This window comes from Manis pentadactyla, chromosome 7, assembly GCF_030020395.1.
Source record: "Manis pentadactyla isolate mManPen7 chromosome 7, mManPen7.hap1, whole genome shotgun sequence".
NCBI classification, from domain to species: domain Eukaryota; kingdom Metazoa; phylum Chordata; class Mammalia; order Pholidota; family Manidae; genus Manis; species Manis pentadactyla.
In genome coordinates this window covers 142547296-142569018 of record NC_080025.1, presented here as the reverse complement: position 1 = coordinate 142569018, position 21723 = coordinate 142547296, and the positions used below count along the sequence as shown (strand labels likewise).

At 40.2% G+C, this 21723-nt stretch overlaps 1 protein-coding gene and 1 non-coding gene across 5 annotated transcripts in view; one reads left to right on the top strand and one right to left on the bottom strand.

Annotated features, from left to right (window-relative positions):
* The window catches only part of CUL1 (cullin 1), a 120991-nt gene that overhangs the window by 85189 nt on the left and 14079 nt on the right, over window positions 1–21723 (bottom strand). Inside the window, exon 2 of one of the 4 annotated variants that reach the window (XM_036915390.2) lies at window positions 21159–21255. The exons of the other annotated variants lie outside the window; for them this stretch is intronic. The gene's annotated coding sequence lies outside the window, so the exon portion shown is untranslated. The remainder of the gene's footprint in view (window positions 1–21158; window positions 21256–21723) is intronic. 4 annotated transcript variants of the gene reach the window in all.
* LOC118927329 (U6atac minor spliceosomal RNA) lies at window positions 8482–8605 on the top strand. The gene has a single exon (XR_005030797.2). It is a non-coding gene; the product is annotated as a U6atac minor spliceosomal RNA (small nuclear RNA).

Genomic DNA, 21723 nt, shown 5'->3' with positions numbered 1-21723 from the left:
TTTTCTTGTTTTTTTTTGTGGTCGTTGTTTTGTTTTGGCGGGTGCTTTTTGGAAGTCTTAAAGGGGCAGGGCGGGCCACTTAATCCAGAGGTAGGGAATCCGGGATCTCTGGGCACCCTAACCCCTGGGCTGCAGGGAGCAGGGAGGCCCCTTACGGAGATAAATAGCCTCCCAGCAGCTCCTGCTCCAACGCGACTCCACCATTTTGGAGTAGCTGCCCGAGCCAGGCCACGCCCACAGCAACAGCGGAGATTAACTCCATAGCAGCCGGGCAGGAAGCAGAAACCCTGTCTGCGCGCAGCTGCGCAGCACAAGCCACTAGAGGCCGCTGTTCTCCCAGGAGAGGAGGGCCACAAACCAACAAGAAAGGAAGTCCTTCCAGCCGTCACTCGTCCCAGTTCTGCAGACTATTCCTATCACCATGAAAAGGCAAAGCTACAGGCAGACAAAGATCACAGAGACAACACCAGAGAAGGAGACAGACCTAACCAGTCTTCCTGACAAAGAATTCAAAATAAGAATCATAAACATGCTGACAGAGATGCAGAGAAATACGCAAGAAAAATGGGATGAAGTCCGGAAAGAGATCACAGATGCCAGAAAGGAGATCGCAGAAATGAAACAAACCCTGGAAGGGTTTATAAGCAGAATGGATAGAATGCAAGAGGCCATTGATGGAATTGAAATCAGAGAACAGGAACGCATGGAAGCTGACATAGAGAGAGACAAAAGGATCTCCAGGAATGAAACAATATTAAGAGAACTGTGTGACCAATCTAAAAGGAGCAATATCCGTATTATAGGGGTCCCAGAAGAAGAAGAGAGAGGCAAAGAGATGGAAAGTATCTTAGAAGAAATAATTGCTGAAAACTTCCCCACGCTGGGGGAGGAAGTAATCAAACAGACCACGGAAATACACAGAACCCCCAACAGAAAGGATCCAAGAAGGGCAACACCAAGACACATAATAATTAAAATGGCAAAGATCAAGGACAAGGAAAGAGTGTTAAAGGCAGCTAGAGAGAAAAAGGTCACCTATAAAGGGAAACCCATCAGGCTAACGTCAGATTTCTCAACAGAAACCCTACAGGCCAGAAGAGAATGGCATGATATATTTAATACAATGAAACAGAAGGGCCTTGAACCAAGGATACTGTATCCAGCACGACTATCATTCAAATATGACGGTGGGATTAAACAATTCCCAGACAAACAAAAGCTGAGGGAATTTGCTTTCCACAAACCACCTCTACAGAACATCTTACAGGGACTGCTCTAGATGGGAGCACTCCTAGAAAGAGCACAGCACAAAACACCCAACATATGAAGAATCGAGGAGGAGGAACAAGAAGGGAGAGAAGAAAAGAATCTCCAGATAGTGTATATAACAGCTCAATAAGCGAGCTAAGTTAGGCAGTAAGATACTAAAGAGGCTAACCTTGAACCTTTGGTAACCACGAATTTAAAGCCTGCAATGGCAATAAGTACATATCTTTCAATAGTCACCCTAAATGTTAATGGGTTGAATGCACCAATCAAAAGACACAGAGTAACAGAATGGATAAAAAAGCAAGACCCATCTATATGCTGCTTACAAGAAACTCACCTCAAACCCAAAGACATGTACAGACTAAAAGTCAAGGGATGGAAAAACATATTTCAAGCAAACAACAGTGAGAAGAAAGCAGGGGTTGCAGTACTACTATCAGACAAAATAGACTTCAAAACAAAGAAAGTAACAAGAGATAAAGAAGGACACTACATAATGATAAAGGGCTCAGTCAAACAAGAGGATATAACCATTCTAAATATATATGCACCCAACACAGGAGCACCAGCATATGTGAAACAAATACTAACAGAACTAAAGGGGGATATAGACTGCAATGCATTCATTCTAGGAGACTTCAACACACCACTCACCCCAAAGGATAGATCCACTGGGCAGAAAATAAGTAAGGACACGGAAGCACTGAACAACACAGTAGAGCAGATGGACCTAATAGACATCTATAGAACTCTACATCCAAAAGCAGCGGGATATACATTCTTCTCAAGTGCACATGGAACATTCTCCAGAATAGACCACATACTAGGCCACAAAAAGAGCCTCAGAAAATTCCAAAAGATTGAAATCCTACCAACCAACTTTTCAGACCACAAAGGCATAAAACTAGAAATAAACTGTACAAAGAAAGCAAAGAGGCTCACGAACACATGGAGGCTTAACAACACGCTCCTAAATAATCAATGGATCAATGACCAAATCAAAATGGAGATCCAGCAATATATGGAAACAAATGACAACAACAACACTAAGCCCCAACTTCTGTGGGACACAGCAAAAGCAGTCTTAAGAGGAAAGTATATAGCAATCCAAGCATATTTAAAAAAGGAAGAGCAATCCCAAATGAATGGTCTAATGTCACAATTATCGAAATTGGAAAAAGAAGAACAGATGAGGCCTAAGGTCAGCAGAAGGAGGGACATAATAAAGATCAGAGAAGAAATAAATAAAATTGAGAAGAATAAAACAATAGCAAAAATCAATGAAACCAAGAGCTGGTTCTTTGAGAAAATAAACAAAATAGATAAGCCTCTAGCCAGACTTATTAAGAAGAAAAGAGAGTCAACACAAATCAACAGTATCAGAAACGAGAAAGGAAAAATCACGACGGACCCCACGGAAATGCAAAGAATTATTGGAGAATACTATGAAAACCTATATGCTAACAAGCTGGGAAACCTAGGAGAAATGGACAACTTCCTAGAAAAATACAACCTTCCAAGATTGACCCAGGAAGAAACAGAAAATCTAAACAGACCAATTACCAGCAACGAAATTGAAGAGGTAATCAAAAAACTACCAAAGAACAAAACCCCCGGGCCAGATGGATTTACCTCGGAATTTTATCAGACATACAGGGAAGACATAATACCCATTCTCCTTAAAGTTTTCCAAAAAATAGAGGAGGAGGGGATACTCCCAAACTCATTCTATGAAGCTAACATCACCCTAATACCAAAACCAGGCAAAGACCCCACCAAAAAAGAAAACTACAGACCAATATCCCTGATGAACGTAGATGCAAAAATACTCAACAAAATATTAGCAAACCGAATTCAAAAACACATCAAAAGGATCATACACCATGACCAAGTGGGATTCATTCCAGGGATGCAAGGATGGTACAACATTCGAAAGTCCATCAACATCATCCACCACATCAACAAAAAGAAAGACAAAAACCACATGATCATCTCCATAGATGCTGAAAAAGCATTTGACAAAGTTCAACATCCATTCATGTTAAAAACTCTCAGCAAAATGGGAATAGAGGGCAAGTACCTCAACATAATAAAGGCCATCTATGATAAACCCACAGCCAACATTATATTGAACAGCGAGAAGCTGAAAGCATTTCCTCTGAGATCGGGAACTAGACAGGGATGCCCACTCTCTCCACTGTTATTTAACATAGTACTGGAGGTCCTAGCCACGGCAATCAGACAAAATAAAGAAATACAAGGAATCCAGATTGGTAAAGAAGAAGTTAAACTGTCACTATTTGCAGATGACATGATACTGTACATAAAAAACCCTAAAGACTCCACCCCAAAACTACTAGAACTGATATCGGAATACAGCAAAGTTGCAGGATACAAAATCAACACACAGAAATCTGTGGCTTTCCTATATACTAACAATGAACCAACAGAGAGAGAAATCAGGAAAACAACTCCATTCACAATTGCATCAAAAAAAATAAAATACCTAGGAATAAACCTAACCAAAGAAGTGAAAGACTTATACTCTGAAAACTACAAGTCACTCTTAAGAGAAATTAAAGGGGACACTAACAGATGGAAACTCATCCCATGCTCGTGGCTAGGAAGAATTAATATCGTTAAAATGGCCATCCTGCCCAAAGCAATATACAGATTTGATGCAATCCCTATGAAACTACCAGCAACATTCTTCAATGAACTGGAACAAATAATTCAAAAATTCATATGGAAACACCAAAGACCCCGAATAGCCAAAGCAATCCTGAGAAAGAAGAATAAAGTAGGGGGGATCTCACTCCCCAACTTCAAGCTCTACTATAAAGCCATAGTAATCAAGACAATTTGGTACTGGCACAAGAGCAGAGCCACAGACCAATGGAACAGACTAGAGAATCCAGACATTAACCCAAACATATATGGTCAATTAATATTTGATAAAGGAGCCATGGACATACAATGGCGAAATGACAGTCTCTTCAACAGGTGGTGCTGGCAAAACTGGACAGCTACATGTAGGAGAATGAAACTGGACCATTGTCTAACCCCATATACAAAAGTAAACTCAAAATGGATCAAAGACCTGAATGTAAGCCATGAAACCATTAAACTCCTGGAAGAAAACATAGGCGAAAACCTCTTAGACATAAACATGAGTGACCTCTTCTTGAACATATCTCCCCGGGCAAGGAAAACAACAGCAAAAATGAGTAAGTGGGACTATATTAAGCTGAAAAGCTTCTGTACAGCAAAAGACACCATCAATAGAACAAGAAGGATCCCTACAGTATGGGAGAATATATTTGAAAATGACACATCCGATAAAGGCTTGACGTCCAGAATATATAAGGAGCTCTCACGCCTCAACAAACAAAAAACAAATAACCCAATTAAAAAATGGGCAGAGGAACTGAACAGACAGTTCTCCAAAAAAGAAATACAGATGGCCAACAGACACATGAAAAGATGCTCCACATCGCTAATTATCAGAGAAATGCAAATTAAAACTACAATGAGGTATCACCTCACACCAGTAAGGATGGCTGCCATCCAAAAGACAAACAACAACAAATGTTGGCGAGGCTGTGGAGAAAGGGGAACCCTCCTACACTGCTGGTGGGAATGTAAGTTAGTTCAACCATTGTGGAAAGCAGTATGGAGGTACATCAAAATGCTCAAAACAGACTTACCATTTGACCCAGGAATTCCACTCCTAGGAATTTACCCTAAGAATGCAGCAATCAAGTTTGAGAAAGACAGATGCACCCCTATGTTTATTGCAGCACTATTTACAATAGCCAAGAATTGGAAGCAACCTAAATGTCCATCAGTAGATGAATGGATAAAGAAGATGTGGTACATATACACAATGGAATACTACTCAGCTATAAGAAAAGGGCAAATCCAATCATTTGCAGCAACATGGATGGAGCTGGAGGGTATTATGCTCAGTGAAACAAGCCAAGCGGAGAAAGAGAAATACCAAATGATTTCACTTATCTGTGGAATATAAGAACAAAGGAAAAACTGAAGGAACAAAACAGCAGCAGAATCACAGAACTCAAGAATGGACTAACAGGTACCAAAGGGAAAGGGACTGGGGAGGATGGGTGGGTAGGGAGGGATAAGGGGGGGAGAAGTAGGGGGGTATTAAGATTAACATGCATGGGGGGGTAGGAGAAAAGGGAGGGCTGTACAACACAGAGAAGGCAAGTAGTGATTCTACAACATTTTGCTATGCTGATGGACAGTGACTGTAAAGGGGTTTATAGGGGAGACCTGGTATAGGGGAGAGCCTAGTAAACATAATATTCGTCATGTAAGTGTAGATTAGTGATAGCAAAAAAAAAAAAAAAAAAAAGGGCAGTTCCTGTGTGGTAACCTCCAACGAGTTCTACACAAGGGTATAAAGGGCATATAAAAGTGTAGGCAAAGGGTCTGTTTGTGTTTATACAGAGGATCAAAGCCTAATTGGGCTACCCCGAAAATGAACTAAGATACGATATGAAAAAGAACTTCCAACATCTGCACCCTCTGGAAGACTCATGCCAGAAGATGATCATCAAAAAACCCCAACAAAGATCCACGCACTGCTACAGCTGTAGATGCACTCATCCCACCAGTTCCTGGACCTGCCATGGGAATGAGGAAGGAGATATCTAAGCTGGCCTGTGCATACAGTAAAACAACAAAATTGGACTGGATCTATACTGTTGGAACTCAACCAAGAATTTGGAGAAGTGCAAATTGTAGCGCTCCAAAGTCTTACAACTACAAACTATTTATTGTTAAAAGAACATATGGCATGTGAACAGTCCCCAGGAATGGGTTGTTTTAATTTGTCTGATTTCTCTCAGACTGTTCAAGTTCATTTGGACAATATCCACCATATCATAGATAAGTTTTCACAAATGCCTAAGGTGCCTAACTGGTTTTCTTGGTTTCACTGCAGATGGCTGGTAATTACAGATATGCTTTGGTTATGTAACTATACTCCTATTATGTTAATGTGTGTGCGCAATTTAAGTAGTAGCTTAAAACCTATACATGCTGAAGTTACTCTACAAGAAGATATATCAAAGAAATAATCAATCTTCCCATGTTTTCTTCCGCCTGCTACTTCTATAGCTTTTCTTCTTCCTTCCTAATTACAACCCTTAAATAGAATTCGTGCCTCATATCAAATTTACCGAGTATCATAATTCTTCCAAGTGGTAAAGATACCTCAAGACAAATGCTGGGCATAGAAGCCACAGGGCATAAATATGCAAAGAAGTAAAAAGCTAACTTTTTCAAACAATAAGGCTTCTCTCTCACTTACCAACTTCACATTTCCCTGTATGGCCCCGGAAGATGACTGGTTAGCCAGAGACGGGTAAGATTCCTCAAGGGAGGAACAACCTAAGACAGGCACAGTCGCAGGGGGGCCATCAGGTGAGAAATTGGGGATCAACAGAGGTGAGGCTTAGAACCTCACCCCCCCGTTCTGAGAGAAATCTTCTGCATACGTGGATGTTTTATTGCCCTGGTCTAGCTTGGATTAACACATAGTCTACAGGCACACACCTGATCATCTACATGTGCTCTCTTACAACACTAAACTATGTTTTCTACCTTTATCTTGTATCTACCTACCACTTCAGCATTTTATTAAAAATAATAATAATAAAGAGAGAAATGTGGTATCCACATATAAATCAAGTATAAAAACCAAATCAGTATTCATATTTGAACTGACTGTTTATAGTTCATAATGCATGAGCAAAACCGAAAGTTTCTGTGATGACTGCCCTTGTACTGTTCACTATGTAACTTATTCATTATGTAAGAATTTGTTCTACATGTAAAAACTTGTTTGTTATGCCTCAGAAGATTGGAGATTGACAAAAATTAGGCTTGGGGTGGAATAATGATTGTGCATTGAGCATTGACTCCCCTATACAGAATTTTATTGTCGTTAACAACCATTTGATCAATAAATATGAGAGATGCCCTCACAAAAAAAAAAAAAAAAAAAAAAAAAGGACAGACTTCCAATGGTAAAATAAATTAGTAACCGGGATGTAATGTATAGCATAAGGAATATAGTCAAGATATTGTAACAGCCTGGTAGGGTGATAGCTGGAACCTAGAATTATGTATATAAATGTTCTACCACTGTGTTGTACACTTGAAACTCACGTAATGTAATACTGTGTGTCAACTACCCTTCAATAAAAAATAAATATTAAAAAAATAAATAAATAAATAAAAATAAATAAGCCACATAGAGAAAGAAAAAAAAAAAAAAAAAATGCAAATAAAAGTTAAAATATCAACAAACAAGGCTAAATATAACTTTTTTCTAGTGTAGTAACATTTTTAAATCTCATTAAAATTTAAGTGATCCTGGACATTACTCATTACTTACTTCTAATACTTGATTAAAAATAAAAGTATGCATAACACCCTGACTTTTACTTGCTGTAAAAGAAATGTAGAGTAAAACATCTAAGAAAAGAAATGTAGAGTAAAAAGCCTAAGAAAAGAAATGTAGAGTAAAACAATTTACACCTAGAGAAACCTGTGTATGTACATCAAGAAATATGCAAGCACATGCATCTCTGCACTGTTTTTAAGAAGAAAAACCCAAGCCTAGGAACAACCCATGTGTCCAATAGAATTCACGAACTGTACTACTGTCACACAACAGACCACACACACTGGGTCCACTTTAGCTACATACTTCAATGTCAATGAATTTTAGAGAGTCCTTAGTAAAAAGTGACAGAGGAATATGTTATTTTTATGACAACAGTTTTATATTTAAGATTAATTTTTTTAAGTACTCCTAGGCTGCAATACTGGGCAGTTCCTGGGACCATGCTGCTGCACACTGGCCAAGAACTGGGTCCCACGGCAGGCTTATGGGGTGCTGTGGGCACCACGGGGCTGACAGAAGCCACTGACTGGCGGCTGACCCTGCATTGAGTGCTCTCTGACTAAGGCAAGTTTAAGAAGGATGGTTAAGTAAATGCACCCTCTGCGGATCCCTCTGGAGCCTGGTGGGGCCGCTGCCTTCTGCTGCAGGTGCACCTGTACAGCCCAAGCCCACAGGGTGGACCTTAAGGAAATCCACAGCGTGACAGGCCTCTCAGTGTTTTTGAAAAAAGCTTTGATGGCTGAATGCAAACAGCATTTCTGGGGGGATAAAGGTACTTCTACAACAGGAGAAAAGGCTAGCAACCCCAAACAAGAATGGGAGATGCTGTCAGGACACACAGCCTGTATCTGCTTAAGACACTGCACTTTGTGCTTGTGCTTACAAACACCACACTTTTAGAGATACATACTCTTGTGAGTGAAATGATATGCTGGCTGGGATTTAAAATACTGCAGGAAAAGAAGGCTGAGTGACAGATCATATATTGTAGTTTGTTTTCTATAATAAAAACCTAATAGAAAACTGAGCAAATTCACACAACATGAAAAGTAAAAATAGATAAGCACAAAAGAATGGGGCAGGGTGTTCAAGATCAAGTTGCCAGCAGGGGCAGGACTGGAAAGCCGCACTTGGGAGCTCCCCCAGTCAGTGCTGGTGATGGCGACTCCAGGTAGGGAAGTGGGCTCAGTGTGCTTGCTGCGGGAGCACGCTCCTCACCTTACACACCTGGAGCCACCTTGACGTTCCCTTATGACCCAGTTAATACATTAGTAAGAAAAAAACTTAGCAGGTTAAAGGTAACTCAGTGCCATTTAGAACTGAGATTGGAAAGCTCCCAAACTGAGAAATTCTTAGAACCATTAGAAATTCTTACATTCTGTTAAAGTTTTAAATGAAAAATGTAAAAAAGAAAAAAGAGGCTGATTCAGCTAACTTGGGTTTGAAGAACACAGCTGAGATTAAATAAAATTGCTTAGCAAAAAAACCAAAACTACAGCAGGCTGTAAACTTTGCAGAAGGTTCTACTTGGGACTTTAATAATATATTTATAGTTTCACGCTAATAATTTTAGGAAGAGGAATGCCACCAGCAGCAGGGTGGCGTGGTGCTCTCCTATTTTGGGTGGATGACAGCGGCTGCAAGGCCCTCTGTACACCCACAACTCCAAGCTGTTCCTTAATCCAGCTCCTTCCTCCTCCTTTCCCCAGATTGTACAGAAGCCACAAATCATGTGCCCAAAAGTGGGCACCTCTTTCATTGCCTTTCTTCCCACTGTACTTAACCAAAGCCTCAGTGACCCAACTCAAAATCCTGGTGACAATGGAAGTCCCCTCTTCTCTAACCACCCATTCATTTCCTCCTCACAACAAGTACCTCACCCTACCTCCTGGGTCCCTCCATGGAAACTTTCAATTAAAGGTCATGCTTAGCCTGCACACCAACCCATTCTGTATTTCCCACTGTGGCAGAATGGGTCTGCTCTGATGCCTCCCTATTCTGACCCCATGCAGTCAGCCCTGCCAATTCTCTCCTTACCTCTTGAATCCACACACTTCTCTCTACACGCACAAATCTGCTTGAGTCCAGCTGTTACCATCACACCTGAGTCACTAATGAAAAGTCTCCTCATTGGTCTCTGTCACCAGTCTTGCCCCCCTCCCGTCCACCCTTCACACTGCTGCCCCCCAGTTAATTTCTAGAACACAAAACAGCCATTCATTCTGTTAAATGAATTAACTTCAGTGACCACTTTCTACCCTCCATCAAGTGAAAGTGGTCCACGGCCACTTATTACCTGTAGGAGGAGAGGGCCTGATCTCTGCCCAGGCCATGACACAGGACTGTGCCAGGAAGAGCTTTGACGCTTCCTCTCAGTTAACCCTTACATAACCATGCATGGTACTCTTTCTTACAAATAAGGAAGCTCAGGCTCACAAATATTAAATAATTTGCCCAAAGTCACTGAAAATAAGGAGTAATGGTTTAGACACAAGTGTCTGGTCACCCCAATCCACACTGCTTCCTTAGAGGAGGTGGAGGTTCTTATTCCACTTCCTTAAGGAGTATGCTACCAGGACACTCAATTTGAGAGTCCAACCTGGCTTCCAACGGAACCATCCCAAAGGTAAGTGAAAGCTCCATCACGTCCATGTGTGATGACAAATCCAAACGACTGCAAATGAAAAGGCCAAGGGAGTGCGAGCAAATTCATGAACTAGACATTTATTCATACTTCACACCCCCAAAACTACTTACAGCTTTCTATTTCATTTGAATATTTATTAACTAATAGTCAAATGTTAATTATTAAAAATTTTCACCTTTTAATCAAGATGTAATCTTAACTTAAAGATGTCTTCAAGGGGCTAATATCTTTTAAATGCAGACCAATAATTTGTACATTCAATAATTAAGATTCTATTTGTGCATTTATCAGAAAGGGCACTTATCCCCTTAGGTAAGCTTATATGACTTCATTACTGAAATTTAAGGGTTGCAAAATTTACACTTACATATAAAATTTAAAAATACCACCCCATTTCTATGTAGAACTAAGAGAACAATCACAATTAAGTTCAAACAATTACAGTTGATAAGCATAAAAAATTTCAATCGATATCCTAACACATGGCATTCTAGAGACATTAGAGATAAAATTCAGCTAAAATCACTCAAAACCTTTAAGTCAATAGCTATGAAGCAAGAAAAGCAACATCAACACAAGGCCAAACAGGATGTGGGTGCTGCTATTTCTCAAACCACCAATTCAAAGCCCAATTCCCAAGACCTGAGAATGTTATCATAAGTGCTCAAACTGCCTTACGTCGTTATTTGAAGCTAGTAACTAAACATTTAGGGCATTAAACGAGCAGGTTCAGTTAACAAATTTACCACACGACGGGATTAAAGATGGTGGCGTGAGAGGTGAGACAAGAGAACTCCTCCCAAAACCACATATAATATGAAAATATAGTTAATACAACTAATCCTAAAAGAGCAACAGTAAAGAAGGCAGTGCCAGACTGCATAAACCTGGAGAAAAGAGCAGACCTCACAAAACAGGGTAACATACCAAAGCCGTGATCTGGGGGGACCCAATCCCTTCCCAGATCCCAGTTCACTGAAGGGAGGATGAGAAATGGAGTGGGGAGGGGGTGAAAACCTACGACTGCTTGGATACCCAGCCCTGGAGATCTGCTTTGGGAGCACCAACCTACATTGCATGGTGCTCTGATTAGTGAGGTTGGAAAGCTAAGACAGGCAGACCACATCTGGCTGCTCTGGGACAAAAGAAAGGTGGGCAGTCTGAGAGACTTCCTAACAGCGAGAGGGCTGCTAAAGGGGCAAGGACTGCACAGAGCTTGCTCAGGAGAAAGAACAGGTGGACAAAATTGTCCAGGTGCACTCTGTCCAGCAGGATGGGAACTTTCAGGAGCTTCAGGCGCTCAATCCCCGGCTGGCTATTCGGCTCCGAGGCCGCCAACCATGATATGTAGCCTGCTGTGCCTTCCTCCTGGCCTGCTGGCACTGGCTCACAAACCTGTAGTCCCTGCCCTGGCGTCAGGCCAGCCAGAGGGAGGCCCCACCTACAGCAGCTACAAATGCAAAGCATAGAGCATACACCTGTGTGCTAAGCCCACTGGTTCTGACAGTGGAGACAGGCACAGAAGCTGGGAAGCAGCAAACAGCTCGTTCCTTTCCCCTGGCACCAGTGCCGCTCCCCTGTGAACCCCGACATCACTCCAGGGACTGAGCAGCTCCAGAGATTAGAGTTTCTGGGCACTAGAGGGCGCCACATACAAATATGAAATGTCAAAGGAACCTGGTTCAAAAAAAAAATCTCACAAAAAAACAGAGGAGCCAAGATGGTGGCATGGGTAGGACAGCGGAAATCTCCTCCCAAAAACATATACATTTTTGAAAATACAACAAATACAACTACTCCTAAAAGAGAGACCAGAAGACACAAGACAGCAGACAGACTACAACTACACCTGCGAGAACCCAGCGCCTCATGGAGTGGGTAAGATACAAGCCGCAGCCCAGCGGGACCCGAGTGCACCCCCCCACCCCAGCTCCCCGGCGCTAAGAGAGGGTCAGAGCGGGGAGGGAGAGGGAGCCCAGGACTGCTAAATACCCAGCCCCAGCCATCCGCACCGGGAGTGCAGACGCACAGTGCGTGGGGTGCTGGATACCAGGGAAACGGGAGAGTAAAACCTGCGAGTGGGTCCCCACAGCTGGCACCCCTGGGACAAAAGAAAAGTGAGTGCTTTTTGAAAGTCTTAAAGGGACAGGGGCCTCATAACTGGACGGAAGCGTCCCAGTGCACTCAGTCCAGCAGCTGGGAGTCCCGGGGAACTCCAGGCGCCCTAACCTCTGGGCGGCAGCGTGGCTTGGAGGCCCCTCACAGCGATAAACAGCCTCCCGCCTGCTCCCCCTCTGGCGCGGCCCCGCCATAGAGGAGTAGCAGCCTGAGGCTGGCCATGCCCACAGCAATCGTGTGGGGCTCCACAGCAGCCCGGGCAAGAATCAGAGACCCTGTCCGCGTGCAACCACCCAGCACAAGCTGCTGGGGGTCGCCGTTCTCCCAGGAAAGGAAGGCCAGGAGCAAGTGGAAAGGGTCTTCGTTCTCCCACTTGACACAGGCGCCAACTGCTTACGACTACCCCTATCGCCATGAAAAGGCAGAAGAATTTGATACAGACCATACTAACACAGACATCCTCCCCTGAGAGGGAATCTGAGGAGATAGATTTAACCAATATTCCTGAAAAAAAATTCAAAATAAAGGTCATAACCTTGCTGATGGACTTGCAGAGAAATATGCAAGAGCTAAGGAGGGAGAATACAGAAATAAAACAATCTCTGGAAGGACTTAAAAGCAGAATGGACGAGATGCAAGAGGCCGTTAATGGAATAGAAATCAGAGAACAGGCAGAGAAGCTGATGCAGAGAGAGATAAAAGTATCTCTAGGAATGAAAGAATATTAAGAGAACAATATTCACATTATAGGGGTACCAGAAGAAGAAGAGAGAGAAAAAGGAATAGAAAGTATATTTGAAGAAATAATTGCTGAAAACTTCCCCAAACTGGGGGAAGAAAGAGTCACTCAGACCAGAGAAGCGCACAGAACTTCCAACAGAAGGCACCCAAGGAGAACAACACCAAGACACATAATAATTAAAATGGCAAAGATCAAGGACAAGGACAGAGTATTAAAGGCAGCCAGAGAGAGAAAAAAGGTCACCTACAAAGGAAAACCCATCAGGCTATCATCACACTTCTCAACAGAAACCTTACAGGCCAGAAGAGAATGGCACGATATATTTAATGCAATGAAACAGAAGGGCCTTGAACCAAGAATACTGTATCCAGCATGATTATCATTTAAATATGAGGGATTAAACAATTCTCAGACAAGCAAAAGTTGAGGGAATTTGCCTCCCACAAACCACCTCTATAGGGTATTTTATAGGGACTGCTCTAGATGGAAGCACTCCTAAGGCTAAACAGATGTCACCAGAGAAAATAAAATCATAGCAAAGAAAGCGAAACAATCAAATACGAACTAAAGGCAAAAAATAAAATCAACTACCCACAAAAGCAGTAAAAGGAAACACAAAAAGAGCACAGAATAAAACACCTAACATATAAAGAATGGAGGAGGAGGAATAAGAAGGGAGAGAAATAAAGAATCATCAAACTGTGTTTATAACAGCTCAATAAGTGAGCTAAGTTAGACGGTAAGATAGTAAAGAAGCTAACCTTGAAGCTTTGGTAACCACGAATCTAAAGCCTGCAATGGCAATAAGTACATATCTTTCAATAATTACCCTAAATGTAAATGGACTGAATGCACCAATCAAAAGACACAGAGTAATAGAATGGATAAAAAAGCAAGACCCATCTATAGGCTGCTTAAAAAAGAGACACACCTCAAACCCAAAGACATGCACAGACTAAAAGTCAAGGGATGGAAAAAGATATTTCATGCAAACAACAGGCAGAAAAAAAGCAGGTGTTGCAGTACTAGTATCAGACAAAATAGACTTCAAAACACAGAAAGTCACAAGAGATAAAGAAGGACATTATATAATGATAAAGGGGTCAGTCCAACAAGAGGATATAATCATTATAAGTATATATGCACCCAATAAAGGAGCACCAACATATGTGAAACAAATACTAACAGAATTAAAGGAGGAAATAGAATGCATTCATTTTAGGAGACTTAAACATACCACTTACTCCAAACGACAGATCCACCAGACAGAAAATAAGTAAGGACACAGAGGCACTGAACAACAGACTAGAACAGATGGACATAATAGACATCTACAGAACTCTACATCCAAAAGCAACAGGATACACATTTTTCTCAAGTGCACACGGAACATTCTCCAAAATAGACCATATACTAGGCCACAAAAAGAGCCTCAGTAAATTCAAAAAGACTGAAATTCTACCAACCACTTCTCAGACCGCAAAGGTATAAAACTAGAAATAAATTATACAAAGAAAACAAAAAGGCTCACAAACACATGGAAGCTTAACAACATGCTCCTAAATAATCAATGACCAAATCAAAATAGAGATCAAGCAAAAATGGAAAAAATGACAACAACACAAAGCCCCAACTTCTGTGGGATGCAGTAAAAGCAGTTTTAAGAGGAAAGTATACAGCAATCCATGCATATTTAAAGAAGGAAGAACAATCCCAAATGAATAGCCTAAAGACACAATTATTGAAATTGGAGAAAGAAGAACAAATGAGGCCTAGAGTCAGCAGAAGGAGGAACATAATAAAGATCAGAGAAGAAATAAATAAAATTGAGAAGAATAAAACAATAGAAAAAAATCAATGAAACCAAGAGAGCTGGTTCTTTGAGAAAATAAACAAAATAGATAAGCCCCAAGCCAGACTTATAAACAGAAAAAGAGAATCAACACACATCAACAGATTAGAAATGAGAAAGGAAAAATGATGACGGACCCCACAGAAATACAAAGAATTATTAGAGAATACTATGAAAACTTATATGCTAACAAGCTGGAAAACCTAGAAGAAATGGACAACTTACTAGAAAAATACAACCTTCCAAGACTGACCAAGGAAGAAACAGAAAATCTAAACAGACCAATTACCAGCAAAGAAATTGAAGCGGTAATCAAAAAACTACCCAAGAGCAAAACTCTCGGGCCAGATGGATTTACCTTGGAGTTTTATCAGACATACAGAGAAGACATAATACCCATTCTCCTTACAGTTTTCCAAAAAATAGAAGAGGGAACACTTCCAGACTCATTCTATGAAGCTAGCATCACCCTAATACCCAAACCAGGCAAAGACCCCACCAAAAAAGAAAATTACAGACCAATATCCCTGATGAACATAGATGCAAAAATACTTAACAAAAAAATCGGAAATGGATCAAAGTCCTGAATGTAAGTCATGAAACCATAAAACTCTCAGAAAAAAACATAGGCAAAAATCTCATGGACATAAACATGAGTGACTTCTTCATGAACATATCTCCCTGGGCAAGGGAAACAAAAGCAAAAATGAACAAGTGGGACTATATCAAGCTGAAAGGCTTCTGATACAGCAAAGGACTCCATCAATAGAACAAAAATGTATCCCACAGTATGGGAGAATATGTTCACAAATGACAGATCTGATAAAGGGTTGACAGCCAAAATTAGCTTCTGTATAGCAAAGGACACCATCAATAGAACAAAAACGTATCCCACAGTATGGGAGTATTCACAAATTACAGATCTGATAAAGGGTTGACAGCCAAAATATATAAAGAGCTCACACACCTCAACAAACAAAAAACAAATAATCCAATTAAAAAATGGGCAGAGCAGCTGAATAGACAGTTCTCTAAAGAAGAAATTCAGATGGCCAACAGACACATGAAAAGATGCTCCACATCGCTTGTCATCAGAGAAATGCAAATTAAAACCACAATGAGGTATCACCTCACATCAGTAAGGATCGCCACCATCCGAAAGACAAACAACAACAAATGCTGGCAAGGTTGTGGAGAAAGGGGAACCCTCCTACACTGTTGGTGGGAATGTAAATTAGTTCAATCATTGTGGAAAGCAGTATGGAAGTTCCTCAAAATGCTTAAAGTAGAAATACCATTTGATGCAGAAATTCCACTTCTAGGAATTTACCCTAAGAATGCAGCATCCCAGTTTGAAAAAGACAGATGCACCCCTATGTTTATCGCAGCACTATTTACAATAGCCAAGAAATGGAAGCAACCTAAGTGTCCATCAGTAGATGAATGGATAAAGAAGATGTGGTACATATACACAATGGAATATTATTCAGCCATAAGAAGAAAACAAATCCTACCATTTGCAACAACATGGATGGAGCTAGAGGGTATTATGCTCAGTGAAATAAGCCAGGTGGAGAAAGAAAAGCACCAAATGATTTCACTCATATGTGGAATATAAGAACAAAGGAAAAACTGAGGGAACAGAACAGCAGCAGAATCACAGAACCCAAGACTGGACTAAGAGTTACCAAAGGGAAAGGGACTGGGGAGGAGGGGTGGGAAGGGAGGGATAAGGGGGGGAGAAGAAAGGGGGCCTTATGATTAACATGTATAATGTGTGTGTGGGGCATGGGGAGGGCCGTGCAACACAGAGAAGACAAGTGGTGATTTTATGGCATCTTACTACGCTGATGGACAGTGACTAATGGGGTTTGTGGGGGGGACTTGGTGAAGGGGGGAGTCTAGTAAACATAATGTTCCTCATGTAATTGTAGATTAATGATACGAAAAAAAAAATCCCACAAACACCAAAAAAAGGACCAAGTGAAACTGAACTCATCAATCTTCCTGAAAGAGATTTCAAAATAAAAATCACAAACATACTCACTGAGGTACAGAAAAATATTCAAGAACTCTGGGACAAATTTAGGATGGAGATTCCGTCATTAAGAAATTAAACATACAATGGAGGAATTTAAAAGCAGATTAGATGGAGTAGAAGAAACAGTACATGGAACAGAAACTAGAGAAGAGGAATACAGAGAAGCTGAGGCACAGCGAGAAGAAAGGGTCTCTAAGAATGAAAGAATATTGAGAGAGCTGTGTGACCAATCGAAAATGGAACAATATTCGCATTACAGGAGTACCAGAAGAAGAGCGAGAAAAAGGGATGGAAAGTGTCTTTGAGGAGGTAATTGCTGAAAATGTCCCCAATCGGGGGAAGGAGATAGTCTCTCGGTTCATGGAGGTGCACAGACCTCCCAACATAAGGGACCCAAGGAGGACAACACCAAGACACATAACAATTAAAATGGCAAAGATCAAGGATAAGGACAGACTTTTAAAAGCAGCTAGAAAGAGAAAAGAGATCACATACAAAGGAAAGCCCATCAGGCTCTCATCAGACTTCTCAACAAAAACCTTACAGGCCAGAAGGGAGTGGCATGATGTATTTAATGCAATGAAAGGGAAGGGCCTCAAACCAAGAATACTCTACCTGGCAAGGTTATCTTTTAAATTTGAAGGAAGGATTAAACAATTTCCAGACAAACAAAAGCTGAGAGAATTTACCTCACACAAACCATTTCTACAGTGTATTCTGGAGGGACTGCTATAGATGGAAGTGTTCCTAAGGCTAAATAGCTGTCACCAGCAGTAATAATACCACAGTAAAGAAAGTAGAACAATTACTAATTGGATGCAAAATTAAATCAATGACCCCAAAAGTCAGTCAAGGGATAGACAAAAAGTACAGAATATGATACCTAATATATAGAGAATGGAGGAAGAAGAAAAAGGAGGGAAAAAAAAGAACCTTTAGATTGTGTTTGTAATAGCATACTAAGTGAGTTAAGTTAGACTGTTTGATAGTGAGGAAGTTACCCTTGAACCTTTGGTAACCACAAATTTAAAGCCTGCAATGGCAATAAATACATACTTACCAATAATCACCCTAAATGTAAATGGTATGACTGCACCAATCCAAAGGCAAAGCGTCACTTTCACTGCTGAATTTTATCAAACATTTAGTGAAGACCTAATACCCATCCTCCTTACAGTTTTCCAAAAGTAGAAGAGGAGGGAATACTCCCAAACTCATTCTACAAGGCATGCATCACTCTAATACCAAAACCAGGCAAAGACACCACAAAAAAAGAAAATTACAGACCAATATCCCTGATGAACATAGATGCAAAAAACCTCAACAAAATATTAGCAGACCGAATTCAAACATACATAAAAAAAATCACCTATCATAATCAAGTAGGATTTTTTCCAGGGATGCAACAATGGCAAAACATTTGAAAATCCATTAACACCATCCACCACATAAACAAAAAGGACAAAAATCATATGATCGTGTCCATAGATGCCGAAAAAGCATTCAACAAAATTCAACATCCATTCATGATAAAAACTCTCAACAAAATGGGTATAGAGGGGTAGTACCTCAACATAATAAAGGCCATATATGATAAACCCACAGTTAACATCATACTGAACAGCAAGAAGATGAAAGCTTTTCCTCCGAGATTGGGAACAAGACAAGGATGCCCACTCTCCACTTTTATTCAACATAGTTCTGGAGGTCCTAGCCAAAGGAATCAGACAACACAAAGAAATAAAAGACATCCAGACTGGCAAGGAAGAAGTCAAACTGTCGCTGTTTGCGGATAACATGGTATTGTACATAAAAAACCCTAAAGAATCCACTCCAAAACTACTACACAGAAATCTGTTGCATTCCTATACACTAACAATGAACTATCAGAAAGACAAATCCAGAAAACAATTCCATTCACAACTGCATCAAAAAGAATAAAATAACTAGGAATAAACCTAATGAATTAAGTGAAAGACCTATACCCTGAAAACTACAAGACACTCATGAGAGAAATTAAAGATACCAATAAACGGAAATACATCCTGTGTTCATGAATAGGAAGAATTAATATTGTCAAAAAAGCCATTTTGCCTAAACCAATCTATAGATTCAGTGCAATCTCTATCAAAATACCAACAGCATTCTTTAACGAACTAGAGCAAATAGTTCTAAAATTCATATGAAACTACAGAAGACCCCGAACAGCCAGAGCAATCCTGAGAAGGAAGAATAAAGCTGGGGGGATTATGCTCTCTGACTTCAATCTCTACTACAAAACCACAGTAATCAAGACAATTTGGTACTGGCACAAGAACAGACCCATAGACGAATGGAACAGACTACAGAGCCCAGATATAAACCCAAGCATATAAGGTCAATTAATATACAATAAAGGAGCCATGGACATAAAATGGGGAAAAGACAGCCTCTTCAACAACTGGTGTTGGCAAAACTGGACAGCTACATGCAAGAGAATGAAACTGGATTATTGTTTAACCCCATACACAAAAGTAAACTTGAAATGGATCAAAGATTTGAATATAAGTCATGAAACCATAAAACTCTTAGAAGACAACATAAGCAAAAATCTCCTGAATATAAACATGAGCAACTTTTTCCTTATGCATCTCCCCAGGGAAGGGAAACAAAAGCAAAAATAAACAAATGCAACTACATCAAGCTAAAAAGCTTCTGTACAGCAAATGACACCATCAGCAGAACAAAAAGGCATCCTACAATCTGGGAGAATACATTTGTAAATGATATATCTGACATGGGGTTAACATCTAAAATACATAAAGAACTCACATGCCTCAACAACCAAAAAGCAAATAACCGAATTAAAAAATGGGCAGAGGATATGAACAGACAATTCTCCAAAGAAGAATTTCAGATGGCCAACAGACACACGAAAAGATGCTCCACATCGCTAATTATCAGGGAAATGCAAGTTAAAATCACAATGAGATATCACCTCACCAGTTAGGATGGTCAGCACCGAAAAGACTAAGAACAACAAATGCTGGCAAAAATGCGGAGAAAGGGGAACTCTCCTACACTGCTGGTGGGAATGTAAATTAGTTCAACCATTGTGGAAAGCAATATGTAGGTTCGTCAAAAAAATAAAAATAGAAATACCACTTGACCTGGGAATTGCACTCCTAGGAGTTTGCCGAAAGAATACAAGTTCTCAGATTCCAAAAGACATATGCACCTCTGTTTAATGCAGCACTATATTTACAACAGCCAAGATATGGAAGCAACCTGAGTGTCCATCAGTAGATGAATGGATAAAGATGTGGTACATGTATATACAATGGATACTATCCAGCCATAAGAAGGAAACAAATCCATTTGCAACAACATGGATGGAGCTAGCGGGTATTATGCTTGGTGAAATAAGGCAAGCAGAGAAAGACAAGTACCAAATGATTTCCCTCATTTGTGGAGTATAACAATGAAGCAAAACTGAAGGAACCAAACAGTGGCAGAGTCACAAACTCCAAGAAGGGACTAATGGTTACCAAAGGGGAGGGGTTGGGGAGGGCAGGTGGGAGGAAGGGAGAAGGGGATTGAGGGGTATTATGATTAGTAAACATGGTGTGGGGGGAATCATGGGGAAGACAGTGTAGCACAGAGAAGACAAGTAGTGACTCTGTGGCATCTTATACACTGATCAGGACAGTGACTGCAATGGGGTATGGGGGGGGACTTGATAATATGGGTGATTGTAGTAACCACATTGTTTTTCATGTGAAACCTTCATAAGAGTGTATATCAATAACACCTTAATGAAAATATATTTGTAATAAGAAATACACTTGCATTTTATAATGTAGAAAACATGAGTAACAAAAATCAACTATGGAATATCAGACACTGTATTTGCTTATTTTCCACAATTCAAAATTAGGCTATTTTGCTAATTATTGCTATTTGAATAATGGATGTTTTAATAAGTGAATTTTACATTTATACCTGTTATTATAAAAATGGAAAATATAGCAATAATTAAAGGTTCTTCTTTGTAAATAGAACATTTCTCACCAGGAACTTCAGATTTAACGGCAGTAATGCTTCTGACTTGTGGACTCCAGTTCTGTGGCTGGAGAGCAGGGGCCTTATTCACGGTTGCATCAGCATACTGCAAATGTCCAGAAATATTGGTGTAATACTGCTCCAAATATTTTGGGAACACGCCTGAATTTCTGACGATACTTAAAAACGAAAACCTTGTCTGTCCATCAGCATACAGAATTATTAAAGTAAAGCAACTTTTTACTTTAGAACATTTTATTTCTATTAGCATAGTAACAACTGAGAAAAATCTGGGCAGGGGAATAGCCCAATATTTACGTTATATATAAAGTTTATGTGTAATTATGAATATAATTATTCAAACAAGTCATAAATATATAGAACTGATGGCTTAAAAAAATTAAGAAACAAAGCCATGACTCTCCATTCTGGGGTAGGGAAAAGCAAATATATTTAAAGTTTCAAGGTTTAGTTCTATGCCTTTCATCCCACTTAAACTAGCAGAGATTCAAAATTAAGTAGGCTTTCAACTTATGCAAGTGATATAGCTGCTTTCTCTTTATGTCCAACCTTT